The following is a 15033-nucleotide window of genomic DNA, read 5'->3' on the forward strand; positions in this document are numbered from 1 at the left end:
AGGTGACCCAGCCATCCAGGACTCTCCTTGGCGCCGAATCGGTGCCTGGTACTGTCACGGACATGGTTTCATGCTCCCTTCAGTTCAGTTCTGGGGGGTCACAAAAAGACCACTTTGTCCTATAAAATACCGAAGGCCTAAAAGGCTCAGGGAAGTCCAGTTCAAACGGCGAGAAGTTGCAAGGCAACCCTTGGCACCTATTATTCCTTCCCCTCCTTTACCCCCTGTGCCTCACGTGAAAAGCCAGACTTCTTGGTTTCATCTCCCTCTGCTAAGCCCCTGAGCAGTTTCACATGTCCTTCTCAAGGCAGTGACACAGCAGAAATCAGCAGGGGAGCCTCTGCAGTCAGGGCAGAGAAGCCCCATCCCCACGGGGCAACCTAGCCCATCCTGGGAAAGGAGATTTCCCATCCCCATATTTAGAAAGCCATACAGGGGGATGCTCCTTGGGGTCACCTTTTTGTCACCAAGGTCAACCTGACAGGTCTAAGGACAAGCTTGCATTGATGTAGTGCGAGCTCTTTCCCACGAATCCTTCCCAAGGCCCACCTACATGACCTGGGCAAACCTGAAAATTCCTGAAATGCAGAAGCAGCCATCCATCCACCCAGCCCCAGAGGGGCTGCTGCATGTAGGCCTGGGTCAAGGGCAACTTTGAGAACTGCTCTGCGGAGAAAGGAAGCTGCCCCCTGCTTTGCCCCTGCCGTGTTTGTGTTGGAAAAGCCCCAAGCTGGTGGTAGAACTACAGAAAGAAGCTGCACATGTGGCCATGATGCCCTCCCAGCAGAAGTTACCTCATGGAGGACTTGCCAGCGGGACAGGTCACTGGGAAGGGCATGCGTTTATGGAGTACCTGATATGTGCAGAACCAGGAAAAACCTGTGGGCAAAATCAGTGAAAGAGGATGAGTGGAGGGAAAGATGAAATGGGAAGGGATGGGGATTTGAATGAGAGAGTGCGGAGCCCTCCTTTGTGCAAACTCCCTTTACCCACCACTCCCTCCATCACTCTACCTCTCTCTCTCTTTTCCAGTAGAAGTATGTAGTACAACAAAGTATGCAGAGAAAGGCTCACATTGCCAGGTTTTTAATTAGAACCCTCATTTTCTCCTTAAAAAAGAGGTATTCTACCTTACTCTCTAGAGTTGTGGCAATTGCCAATTGGCCTGATCCTGTGTCCAGCAAGGATGAGCTTTTTCTGTTGGCCTTTAGGTACTTCTTCCCTGCTATCTGTAGGGGAGGATAAACTCCCCTCAAACTTTACCTCCCCAGCTTTGTTCATTCTCTTTCCCCTGCAGGTAAACTCTTGCCAGGTTCTGACAAGCTTTGAGGGTCATGCCTTCATAGCAGCATCTCATTCTAAATCAACCTCCCCCTGGTTTATAGGAACCTCTGTATTTCTACCCAAACCTGGTATTGCCACTGGAAAGCATGATCTCAGCTCTATGAGAACCAGATTCAAACTTCACCTTCCATTCTAGAATGTCTAGAATTGTTTCACTCATCTAACCATGTTGGACTTCCCTGCTGGCTCAGATGGAAAAGAATCTGCCCCAAATGCACGAGACATGGGTTCAATCCCTGGGTTGGGAAGATCCTCTGAAGAAGGAAATGGCAACCCACTCCAGTATTCTTTTCTGGAGAATTCCATGGACAGAGGAGCCTGGTGGGCTACAGTCCATGGGGTCACAAAGAGTCACACACAACTGAGCGACTGACTGAACCATGTCACCAAAAAGAGCAACCTGGTGAAGGGCAAGACAGACCTGCATTCACCCAGCTTCAGCTGTGTGACCTTGAGCAAGTCCCTTGTTCTTGCCAGGGCCAGTTCTCTCAGTTGTAAAATTGGAGTGATACAGTGTTGCAAGGATTAAATGGGAGATGTGGGAAAGCCCTAAGCCCAGTTGCCTGGTACATAACAAGAGCTATTGAGCAACCAGCTTAATTATAATTAGCTGTTTCCATTTGACCTTGTCTAACCTTGAAGCTACTGCTAGGACCTTCCCACTGTGATAGCCCCTCCTGCCAGGGCTCTGAATTCCCTGAGAAGGTCACCCTGACTAATTCCCCACCCTCTAGGCCACCTTTCCCCTTGCTTTCCAGTGCTTCCTGCTCTGTGACCTCCTCTAACTTGAGTAATGAATAACTCGAGCACACCATGTCCATTTGGGCTGTGCTGGGCTGGGCTTGCGTACTGAGGCCCCTTCAGAGAAGGGTGCTGTGGCAGCAGGTTGAAAGCGGACAGTGAGTGGTTCTCTAGAGGGAGGGGCGCTTCTGGCAGATGGAGCTTGTGGCTCAGGGTAGGGCTGGAGGAGGTGTGTGCCACGGGGTGCCCAGGAGGCTGTTCAGTCCATGCCTAGGGAGCTCTGGTGTTTCTGTGCAGAAAGGAGAACAGAATTCTTCCGCCCAGGTTAAAGGCTCAGGGCGAAAAGGACAATGTTTTCATCTGTTTTCTACACGTGCTAGGGAATTGGAATGGCTATGGAGGACTGTGGTTGGTTCTGCCCAAGATTGGAGCTCTGTGTGTGTGTCGGGGGTGGGGGCGGGGGGTGTGAGGGGTAGTGGGGTGGAGAGAGGGGAAGCCTAGAGCAAGGATGGCAGGAAAGAGGGGAGGGAGGTTAGGGACCTCTGTCCAAGCAAGGAGGATGACGGGTCTAACTCAGGAAACAAGGAGATGCAGATTGAAGCAGAATGTACCCTGCAGCAGAGAAGGGGCCCCAAGGTAAAAGGACAGTGCAGCCTTGTCTAGCAGCCTGATGGACCAGTCAGAAGCCGGGCTGGAACAAGAGGCGGAACAGGTCAACCCCAGGCTGCCAGCTACTTTGCTCAAGATCAGAGAGGCTCACATGGAGGTTTACCTGCCCACAAAAGAGAAGGTGCAGCTTGGCAGGCGGCGTGAGCTGATCCAGATCTGAAAAATAGAACCACCCCCAAGCTGTCCTCTCTCTGAACCCCTTGGGCAAACACGCTGCGGTCCGCTCTGCAGAGGGCTGGGGAGGGCTGGGCTGCTGATCCCACGTTCACGCACGTGCTCAGGGACAGCAGGGTTCTGTTCGGCCAGCCCCAGAGAGGAGGGGGTGAGGGAATGTGTTGCACGGTGACATCTTGGCAGCAGAAACTGTGTGCAGTGTGGAGGAAAATGGCTCAATGGCAGTCTCTGTTTGCAGTGGGAAGCAGACAGAATACACTGCTCTATAGTGGAGCCCAAGAACTGGGAGAGAGGAGGGCTGGGCAAGGTCTCCAGGCTGTTCATAGTGGTAGGAACATGGGCGGGTGCCTGCCCAACACCTCACACAGTGTACCTGGCCCCACACTGAGCGCCCTACCCATCCATCACTGTGGCCTGAGAGGTCCACAGGACATCATTTTGTGCCTCACTAGGGACCCCGCGTATTGGACAGAAAAACATTCTGTGGAAAAGTTCTGGTTTCTGCAAGAAGCCAGAGGCCCTGAGTGGGGACATATAGAAATATCCCTCCATTCCTTTCATTTAAAGTCATTCTGACCCTTTGCTGTTTCACTGGAATTGGAATTCTTATCCTGGGTGAGGACATAATAAGAAAATAATGGAAAAAGAACTTTTTTTTTTTGGAAGGTCTATTTGGGAAAGTGGTATTCCTGTCATCAGTGGAACTGACAAGTTACCTATGTGTCACCTTGGTCACCAGGCCCTGGCAGACAGACTTCCAAAAGTTGCTTTCTGTGATCCTGTTTTGGGCAACAGTCCGGAAAGTGTGTGTGTGGTGTGGGGAGACTTCCTTGCTTTGTCTCCGCTGCCCCTGTCCTTTGCAGAGTTGCTGTTAGGTATGTGGATGGTGGATGTGACCAGAGTAGAGAGAAGACACAAGGCACGTGGTTCTGTTTGTTTGCTATGGCAGGACCACAGAGGTGTATGGTTTTCACAAATATGCCTGATGTGGTGGGCAGTAAGAAAAGAAGGTCTGGAGGCATGCACTGCCAGACTGCCCTTTACAGGTTTCAGAGTTTACCTGTCCTTTGTACTTCCCCAGTGTGGGGCAAGAGGTGGAATTTTGCCTTTACCTTGGAAAAATATCTGGTGCCAGTCAGTGCATCCTAGGCTTTAGAAACTAAAATCCCTTGCCTGTATTTTCCATCTACTTAAAAGGAGGCAAGTGGACACCCCTCTGAGGCTCGGCTCAGTGACCAGAGGTCCCACTGCATCATTCCCCTGTCAGTGTGTACGTGCTCAGTCACTCAGACGTGTCTGACTCTTTGTGACCCCAGGGGCTGTAGCCCGCCAGGCTCCTCTCTCCGTGGGATTTCCCAGGCAAGAACACTGGAGTGGCTTGCCATTTCTTCCTACAGGGCCTCTTCCCAACCAGGGATCGAACTGGCATCTCTTATATCTCCTGTATTGGCAGACGGGATAGGCCTGGTCTTGCTGGTCTCAGGGACAGGTGTAGATGAGACAAGAATCTGGAGGCATGTCACGATCCTTTCCTTGCTGGACCACTTACCTGAAGTCTTCCAGGGTTGAGAGGGTCTGCTTAATTTTCAACTTCTTTTCTGCTCCTTAACTGAGGGCCTGAAAGTAATGGGGACTCACCATGGATGAATTCACTGCGTCCAGTGCTTCTAACAATAATGCCAGAAGTCCTCGAGTCCAAACTCCCATCTCCTGGAGACAAGGTCAGCTAGCCAGGGGCTGTGTCCTCCCTTCCTTGCAGGGGAGCATTCCACTGTTGGGAAACACTGAACTAAAACCTAGTTCCTGGTAACTTCTGCCAATCCTGGTTCTTTCTTGAAAGAACAGGATTCAAGTCAGGTGCATGTCCAGTGTGTCAGTTCTACATACATACATGCCTTTCAAAGTGAAAAAAAACTCCCCAGTTTCTTCAGCACATGTGCGAGCTGGTTTCTGACCTCCTCGTTGTACTAACTCCTTTCCGCTGCAGTTTCCCACTTGTTGACATCCTTTAAGAAGTACCCTGGTTCCAAGGAGTACAGAGTCTAGTGGTGATGATTTCGGATTGTGATCAGGACACTATCGGTTTGTTCATCAAGGATGATCCTTCCAACACTGTGCCTTCAGGGTCTGCTTGAGCTAAACCTCTTTAGCACTGACGTCTAATAAATGTTTTAGAAAAAGCTCTGGCAGAGAACAGAGACACCCCCACCCCCTGAAGTCTAGGTCAAGGAAAATGGCTACACGTGGAGCAGTCAGGGCAGGGGGACGCCTGTCCCCAGGCTCCGGGCAAAGGGCCACCAACACTGGGCTTGAAGGGACTGTTCTGGGCAGATGGTGGGCCAGGGTCTGGAGATCTTTAATCTGGCATCCCCACTGAAGCGACTCAGTGGTGTCCTGTGGGCTTTCTCACCACGCTCTGACTTCCTTGGAGGCCCCTTTTGCCCAGCTGTGGCCCGTAGGCAGGTCAGTTGCCGCAGACCTTTATGGTCCTGCATTTCTTGTGGTGCTGCAGCTGCAGTTCCTGTTGCTGACTGGCGAGGCTTACTTTCCTCTCAGTCTTAATCCAGGTATGGGAGTCAAGCTGGGACAGACCCCATTTTCACAGGTCAGAGATTTTTGGGGAAACCTTAGCATTGACTATCCTGGCCTAAGTAGCCCCCACCTCATGTGGCTTCTGCTGGTTGAAATGGCTACCGAGCTGCTGGCTGGCATGAGACAGACACACACACTCAAGTAGGCAGGCAGACAGGTAGGCAAACAAACGTGTAGAACAATGAACCTTTATACCCTGTATAAAATTTGCCAGATTTTCTGCTCCCTGAGGTACTGTATCTTTCCACATCATTTTAGAAAGATTACGTTTTCCCGTGGTGTCCGTGCAGGGATAAAACCAAAAGAGAGACGTGAAAAACGAGTTTTGCATCTCTTGTACTTTGAGGAGGAGCTGGAAGGTAGGAAAATGCATTTTTTTTTTTTGCATAAACTGGATTACAATTAAATTAATATTCATTTCTACACCAAGTAATGAGAACACTTTTATACTCTCAAGGAGCAAATCCTTTAGGCAAATGGGCTTTTGCAGTATCTACCATAGCTAGCTGACAGCTTGTTTTGGGGGATTAATAAATGATAACATTTAGTCTTTCATACCTACCATCTACATGGCATTGCTCCCACTGATCTCACTGAAGGGTAGACCCCCTTTGCTGAAGTTTTTGAAATGTATCCTAAGTATCAGATGGTCTTATATACAGTCACAGGACATGACACTACCTGCCAGGGTGCTTGACTTCCTGGTTCCAAAAGTTATTGTTGTGTCTTTCCTCACAGTAACACACGAGTGAGTGGAATGACGACCAGGATCACTGAGCCCTGGCTTTCCCAAGAGCTCTTGTTCTGTATAAACCTTCTGGCATCATATTAGCAGCTACACTGGCCAATAATAACTGCAGTTATCAAGCACAATAAGCCAAATACTATGCCAAGTATTCAATATGATCACTTTTCTTTTCTGTTTTCTACTTGATGTTTAGCATTAGTCACTCAGGTGTGTCCAACTCTTTGTGACCCCATGGACTGTGTAGCCCACCAGGCTCCTCTGTCCATGGAATTCTCCAGGCAAAAATACTAGAGTGGGTAACCATTCCCTTCTCAAGGGGATCTTCTGGACCCAGGAATTGAACCCAGGTCTCCCACATTGCAGGCAGACTCTACCAACTGAGCCACCAGGGAAGACTTTGTATTGCCTGTTTATTACCTACTTTATATTACCTGTTTATTACCTACTTTATATTCCTGTTTAACAACTTAAGGAGGTAGATCCTGAGATGATCACTTTTATGTGTCAAAGTGACAGGACTAAAGGATGCCCAGATGGCTGATAAAACATTATTCTGGCTGTGTCCCTGAGGGTATCTTTGAAAGAGACTAGCATTTGAATCAGAGAAGGCAATGGCACCCCACTCCAGTCCTCTTGCCTGGAAAATCCCATGGACGGAGGAGCCTGGTAGGCTGCAGTCCATGAGGTCGCTAAGAGTCGGACATGACTGAGCGTCTTCACTTTCACTTTTCACTTTCATGCATTGGAGAAGGAAATGGCAACCCACTCCAGTGTTCTTGCCTGGAGAATCCCAGGGGAGGGGGAGCCTGGTGGGCTGCCTTCTATGGGGTCACACAGTCAGACACGACTGAAGCAGCAGCATTTGAATCAGTAGACTAAGTAAAGGGCATCACCCTCACCAAAGCAGGTGGACATCATCATCTAGCACGTTGACAGCCTAAGTAGAACAAAAAAGCAGAGGAATGGCAAATTCCTACTCTCAACTTGAGAGGGACACCCATTTCCTCCAACCCTCAGACACTGCTGCTCTGGATTCTAGGGTTTTCAGAAACAGACCAGGACTTAAACCATCAGCTGCCTGATTGTCAGGCCTTTGGATTCAGGTTGAATTACCCCTGGCCTTTCTGGTTTTCCACTTGCAGATGGCAAATTATGGGACTTCTCTGCCTCCATAACAGCATGAGACAATTCCTATAATAAATTTCCTCTTATAGATATATCTATCTCTATATATCCTATTCGTTCTGTTTCTCTGAAGAGCCGTGACTAATACATTCCTATTATTATTATCTTGGAAATGAATAGACATCATTCTGTTGTTTTTGAGATTGCATCCAAGTACTGCATTTTGGACTCTTGTTGACTATGATGGCTACTCCATTTCTTCTAAGGGATTCTTGCCCATATAATGGTCATCTGAGTTAAATTCACCCATTCCAGTCCCTTTTAGTTCACCGATTCCTAAAATGTCCATGTTCACTCTTGCCATCTCCTGTTTGACCACTTTCAATTTGCCTTGATTCATGGACCTAACATTCCAGGTTCCTGTGCAATATTGTTCTTTACAGCATCAAACTTTACTTCCATCACCAGTCACATCCACAACTGGGCATTGTTTGGCCCCATGTCTTCATTCTTTCTGGTGTTATTTCTTCACTCTTCTCCTGTGGAGTGCCCTAGGTGAGGAATCACACCATCGTGATTATCTGGGTCATGAAGATTGGTCATTCCTGCCCTGGGGAGTTCATCTTTCAGTGTCATATATTTTTGCCTTTTCATTCTGTACATGGGGTTTTCAAGGTAAGAATACTAAAGTGGTTTACCATTGCCTTCACCAGCGGACCACATTTTGTCAGAACTCTCCGCCATGACCCATTCATCTTTGGTGGCCCTACATGGTGTGGCTCATATTTTCCTTGAGTAAGACATTCAGTATCACAGTAATCTAAGTCTATGCACCAATCAGTCATGCTGAAGAAGCTGAAGTTGAATGGTTCTATGAAGAACTACAAGACCTTCTAGAACTAACACCCAAACAAGATATCCTTTTCATTATAGGGGACTGGAAAGCAAAAGTAGTAAGTCAAGAGATACCTGGAGTAACAGGCAAATTTGGCCTTGGAGTACAAAATGAAGCAGGTCAAAGGCTAACAGAGTTTTGCCAAGAGAATGCACTGGTCATAGCAAACACGGTTTTCCAACAACACAGGAGAAGGCTCCTCACATGGACATCACCAGATGGTCAATACCGAAATCAGATTGATTATGTTCTTTGCAGCCAAAAATGGAGAAGCTCTATATAGTCAGCAAAAACAAGACTGGGAGTTGACTGTGGTTCAGATCTTGAACTTCTTATTGCCAAATTCAGGCTTAAATTGAAGAAAGTAGGGAAAACCACTAGACCATTCAGGTATGACCTAAATCAGGTATGACCATTCAGGTATGACCCTTATGATTATGCAGTGGAAGTGAGAAATAGATTTAAGGGACTAGATCTGATAGATAGAGTGCCTGATGAAGTATGGATGGAGGTTCATGACATTGTACAGGAGACAGGGATCAAGACCATCCCCATGGAAAAGAAATGCAAAAAAGCAAAATGGTTGTCTGAGGAGGCCTTACAAATAGCTGAGGAAAGAAGAGAAGTGAAAGACAAAGAAGAAAAGGAAAGATATACCCATTTGAATGCAGAGTTCCAAAGAATAGCACATACAGATAAGAAAGCCTTCCCCAGCGACAATGCAAAGAAATAGAGGAAAACAATAGAATAGGAAAGACTAGAGATCTCTTCAAGAAAATTAGAGCTACCAAGGGAACATTTCATGCAAATATGGGCACAATAAAGGACAGAAATGGTATGGACCTAACAGAAGCAGAAGATATTAAGAAGAGGTGGCAAGAATACACAGAAGAACTGTACAAAAAAGATCTTCATGACCCAGATAACCACGATGGTGTGATCACTCACGTAGGACCAGACATCCTGGAATGCAAAGTCAAGTGGGTAGGAAGCATCACCATGAACAAAGCTAGTGGAGGTGATAGAATTTCTGTTGAGCTATTTCAAACCTTCACAGATGATGCTATTAAAAGTGCTGCACTCAATATGCCAGCAAATTTAAAAAACTCATCAGTGGCACAGGACTGGAAAAGGTCAGTTTTCATTCCAATCCTAAAGAAAGACAATGCTAAAGAATGTTCAAACTACCATGCACTGCACTCATTCACATGCTCAGTTCAGTTCAGTTCAGTTCAGTCACTCAGTCGTGTCCAACTCTTTGCAACCCCATGAATCGCAGCATGCCAGGCCTCCCTGTCCATCACCAACTCCCAGAGTTCACTCAGACTCATGTCCATCGAGTCAGTGAGGCCATCCAGCCATCTCATCCTCTGTCATCCCCTTCTCCTCTTGCCCCCAATCCCTCCCAGCATCAGAGTCTTTTCCAATGAGTCAACTCTTCGCATGAGGTGGCCAAAGTACTGGAGTTTCAGCTTCAGCATCATTTCCTCCAAAGAAATCCCAGGGCTGATCTCCTTCAGAATGGACTGGCTGGATCTCCTTGCAGTCCAAGGGACTCTCTCCAGAGTCTTCTCCAACACCATAGTTCAAAAGCATCAATTCTTCGGCGCTCAGCCTTCTTCACAGTCCGACTCTCACATCCATACATGACCACAGGAAAAACCATAGCCTTGACTAGATGGACCTTTGTTGGCAAAGTAATGTCTCTGCTTTTGAATATGCTATCTAGGTTGGTCATAACTTTCCTTCCAAGGAGCAAGCGTCTTTTAATTTCACATGCTAGCAAAGTAATACTCAAAATTCTCCAAGCCAGGCTTCAACAGTATGTGAACTGTGAACTTCCAGATGTTCAAGCTGGATTCAGAAAAGGCAGAGGAACCAGAGATCAAACTGCTAACATCTGTTAGATCGTCAGAAAAGCAAGAGAGTTCCAGAAAAACATGTACTTCTGCTTTATTGACTACCCCAAAGCCTTTAACTAACTGTATGGATCACAACAAACTGTGGAAAATTCTTAAAGAAATGGTAATACCAGACCACCTGAGTTGCGTCTTGAGAAATCTGGATGCAGGTCAAGAAGCAACAGTCAGAACCAGACATAGAACAAAGACTGGTTCCAAGTAGGGAAAGGAATTTGTCAAGGTTGTATATTGTCACTCTGCTTATTTAACTTATATGCAGAGTACATCATGCAAAATGCCAGGCTGGATGAAGCACAAGCTGGAATCAAGATTGCTAGGAGAAATATCAATAACCTCAGATATGCAGATTGCACCACCCTTAATGGCAGAAAGCAAAGAAGAACTAAAGAGCCTCTTCATGAAAGTGAAAGAGGAGAGTGAAAACATTGGCTTAAAACTCAGTATTCATAAAACTAAGATCATGGCATCTGGTACCATCACTTCATGGCATATAGATGGGGAAACAATGGAAACAGTGATATACTTTATTTTCTTGGGCTCTAAAATCACTGCAGATGATGACTGCAGCCATGAAATTGAAAGATGCCTGCTCCCTGGAAGAAAAGCTATATCCAACCTAGACAGCATATTAAAAAGCAGAGACATTACTTTGCCAACAAAGGTCTATCTCAAAGCTATGGTTTCTCCAGTAGCCATGTATGGATGTGAGAGTTGGACTATAAAGAAAGCTGAGCACCAAAGAATTGATGTTTTTGAACTGTGGATTTGGAGAAGACCCTTGAGAGTCCCTTGGACAGCAAGGAGATCCAACCAGTCCATCCTAAAGGGAATGAATCCTGAATATTCATTGGAAGAACTGATGCTGAAGCTGAAACTCCAGTATGTTGGCCACCTGATGCAAAGAACTGACTCACTGGAAAAGACCCTGATGCTGGGAAAGATTGAAGGCAGGAGGAGAAGGGGATGACAGAGGATGAGATGGTTGGATGGCATCACCTACTTGATGGACATGAGTTTGAGCAAGCTTTGGGAGTTGGTGATGGACAGGGAAGCCTAGTGTGCTGCAGTCCGTGTGGTACAAAGAGTCAGACCCTGAGTGACTGAACTGAACTGATTATTATCAGTTCAGTTATTATCAATTAATTTTACAGATGAAACAAATAAGTCTATCATAAGTTTAGATGCCTAAGGCTAGCAAGAAGGAAGGCTACTTTCAGGCCCAGGCAACCTGGCTCCAGAACCCATGCTCTGAACCCCTAGGCCTAACTGCCTCTTTGGAAGTTGCATACAGAAACTTTACATATACAAAGTGTAAGCATAGCTCATGACACCACATGGGTGGAGTCGTATAAAGCTTTTTTGTTTATTTGTTTGTTTTAATGTCAAAAGCTATCCAAGATACTGTAAGTCTTCCTTGGGTCACAATTGAAAGAAGCCGATTTTGGGTTCATATTCTTATCCGTCAGTCATTCATCGATTGCTTACCATGTACATGGTCTGTTGCCTTAGAATCCAAGGGAAATCACAGTTTGAAACTGAGCACTTTTCTCCCCCACAGAGATGTCTTGACCTTTTAGCAGCATTCAATGGAATCAGTGAGGCCAGACACACAGGAATGAGCAGACAACAATGCAGGGTAGTAAATAATTATGTTCCACAGTTAAGACCACAAATAAGAGGGACAATAGGAGTTTAGAGAAGAGAGATACCCCTTTTGGCCCTGAGCAGGGTTCCAACAACCCTGTGAGAAGGAGCAGAGAAGAAGGAACAGTCACGCATTCATTGACCATCAAGAACCTTACTGCGTGCGGGGTCACTTTGCTGGTCACCAGAGTCAATGTGGTCAAGGAGCTTAGTCTCTCATGTGGGGACACCATGATGTATGCCAAGGTGCTAGGAGAGAGAGAACACAGGAGGGTGGCGTCCTGAGAGCTGGGAAGACTTCCTGCAGACAGTGGCATCTGGACAAGAGAGGGAATGAGGGGAAGGCTTTGGCAGACAGAGGGGAAGCTCGTGCAAGTGCATGGAAATGCAGGCTATGTTCAGTCAGCGTAGATGGAGGGAACACCCTGGACAAAGATTGCTTTTCAATAGAGAAAAGATGAGACTTAGCGGTACAGGGTGTGGATTGCCCTTTCTAAGGGAAGGGGAGGTCCTCTGGGAGGGGGTTCTTGGAAAGATCTCCTTTTGCTTATAATATAGCTATTCTAGATTTCTTACCATTTTCTAGGGTTTTTTGTTTGCTTTGTTTTGTTTTCATTTTCTTTTCATTATTACTTTTAAGCTTTAGTGAGGTGTCATTTACATATAATAATATTGACCAGTTAAAAAAAAAAACAGAGCGGAGCAGATCAGAGTCCACCAGAGAACTGTGACTCCCTTCTCAACACTCTGACATTCATCAGGATAGGAAGAAAAAGATACTCCCGCGTCTATGCAGTGTATGAAATCAGGTCTTCCTCTCACTGCTTCGCCCTCACTAAGCTCTCTTGGTTGAACCGGATGATGGCCAGGCTCTGCAACCATGCAATCAACCAGAGAAGTCAGACTTGGTCATAAAAGCATCATTTCCTTAAAAGAGAGCACCCTTCCTCTCTCTACCTGTCCCAGGGGTTCTGCATAATGTCTGCTTAAGGGAATTGGGACATGCCCAGAAAATGGCCTTTCTTTTATCTACGGGACAAGGTTTTCAGATGAAGTCAGAATTAGACTGAAGAAAACCAGGCGGCAGTCTCATAGGTGTCATATTTGACACCTGATGAAACTCCCATTTTTCTTAGCTTTATAGGAATCTGGATGTGAAAGGGAAGTGCTATTACTTGGGAGGTGATTATTCCCTTCATCAGAATACAGGGCTGAGGACGAGGGTTTTCCCTTCTTTGCCACGGGTAGAGGAAAAGAGGTTTCTGTCCCCTCCTCCAGTTTGAAATTGAGCACCTTTTCCCCCCACACCAATATTTTACATACTGTTTTGGTTCCTTGACTCTCTCAGCACTATAGTTGAACGGAAAGTTGATTAAACACCTTCTTGGAGTTTGCTTGAGACCCTAACCTTCCTGTATATTATGGACCTCTGGAAAATTGTGTTGCAAGTTCCAAACAAGTAATAAAAGACTTTAAAAACACAACCTGTTGTTAGTGAGATGACAACTCTTTATCCTAATAACAATTTTCATTGCCTGGCAGAGTGGGTATAAGACTTGGGGGAAGCCTAGCATGCCTGGTCTTAGAAATGATCAGAATTGTAAGAAAACTTAGAGGTTATTTTCAGATGAGGAAGCAGAAGCTGGTGAGAGAAAATGGTGGGACAGCCTGTGGCTGAACTGGCTTCAGACCAAGGCTTCATGCCCCAAGTCCGTGTCCATTTTCCATCTTATAATTCACTTTGGGTTGACCTGAAGAAGCAGCCACACATGCCGATGGGGAAGGTTGTTGCCTACATTTGAGGGAACTCCAAGAAGAAAATTTACGGGGTTCTTCCATTAAAAAAGAAAGAAAAAAAGAAAGACAAATCTCCATGAAGGTTTCATCAGTTAGAGTTAGGTTTGGCTGTGAGTAACTGAAACCCAAAATAACAATGGCTTCAACCGCATAGGATTTATTTCCCTCTCACGAGTCCAGAGGAAAATGGTCCAGGAATGGGGAGATGGCTGTATTCCATTACATCCCTAGAGAGTTGAGCCGCTTCCAGCTTACCTGTTTTATTATCCTTCTTCTGTGGTCCAAGGTGGTGCCTAGGATGGCAGTCATTACAGCCAGGCTGGAAGAAAGGACAAAGAAAAAGAGGAAAGATCTAAGTGCTAACTTCCCTTTATGAAAACATCCATCCAGAAACTGTAACCCAACATGTCTGCTCCCATCTCGTTGATCAGAACTTGGCCTCAGGGCAACACTATGATATAAGGAATGACGAGAAATACAGTGTATATTTTGGGCACTGTGGGCCCAGCTAAAAATTATAGGGTCTATCCTTGTGTCTACCACAACAATGCTGAGAAATTTGACATATATTGATTTGCTCTTCTGAGTTATTATTTTCCAGGCCTTTTTCAAAATACAAATCCTTGGAGGGGTACCATTATCTATGTTGTCCAATGAGAATATCAGTTCTTTTGTGGTAAGACAGACGAGCCATTGTAAGAGCAAACCGTAAGAAAAGTCCAGGCCACTTGGATCATAGAAAGTGGCTCTGGAAGAAACAGGGGAGCAGAGCTAGAAAAGATCTCAAAAAGAGTGTGCAGAAAACAGATACGCACACACACACATGTGAATATGATGGTGGGCAGAATATCAGCAAACCAACACTAGCCAATAGGGCAGAGTCACAGATCATGCTCATGGCACTATATATATATATATAGCAAGAGACACATAGGAAGGATCAGTTCAGTTCAGTCACTCAGTCATGTCCGACTCTTTGCGACCCCATGAATTGCAGCACACCAGGCCTCCCTGTCCATCACCAACTCCCAGAGTTCACTCAGACTCATGTCCATCAAGTCAGTGATGCCATCCAGCCATCTCATCCTCTGTCATCCCCTTCTCCTCCTGCCCCCAATCCCTCCCAGCATCAGAGTCTTTTCCAGTGAGTCAACTCTTTGCACAAGGTGGCCAAAGTACTGGAGTTTCAGCTTTAGCATCATTCCTTCCAAAGAACACCCAGGACTGATCTCCTTTAGAATGGACTGGTTGGATAAGGGACTCTCTCCAGAGTCTTCTCCAACACCATAGTTCAAAAGCATCAATTCTTCGGCGCTCAGCTTTCTTCACAGTCCAACTCTCACATCCATATATGACTACTGGAAAAACCATAGCCTTGACTA

Source organism: Bos grunniens, chromosome 16 (genome assembly GCF_055505025.1).
Source record: "Bos grunniens cultivar Pamir isolate PY7600 chromosome 16, Bosgru_T2T1.0, whole genome shotgun sequence".
Lineage (NCBI taxonomy): Eukaryota > Metazoa > Chordata > Mammalia > Artiodactyla > Bovidae > Bos > Bos grunniens.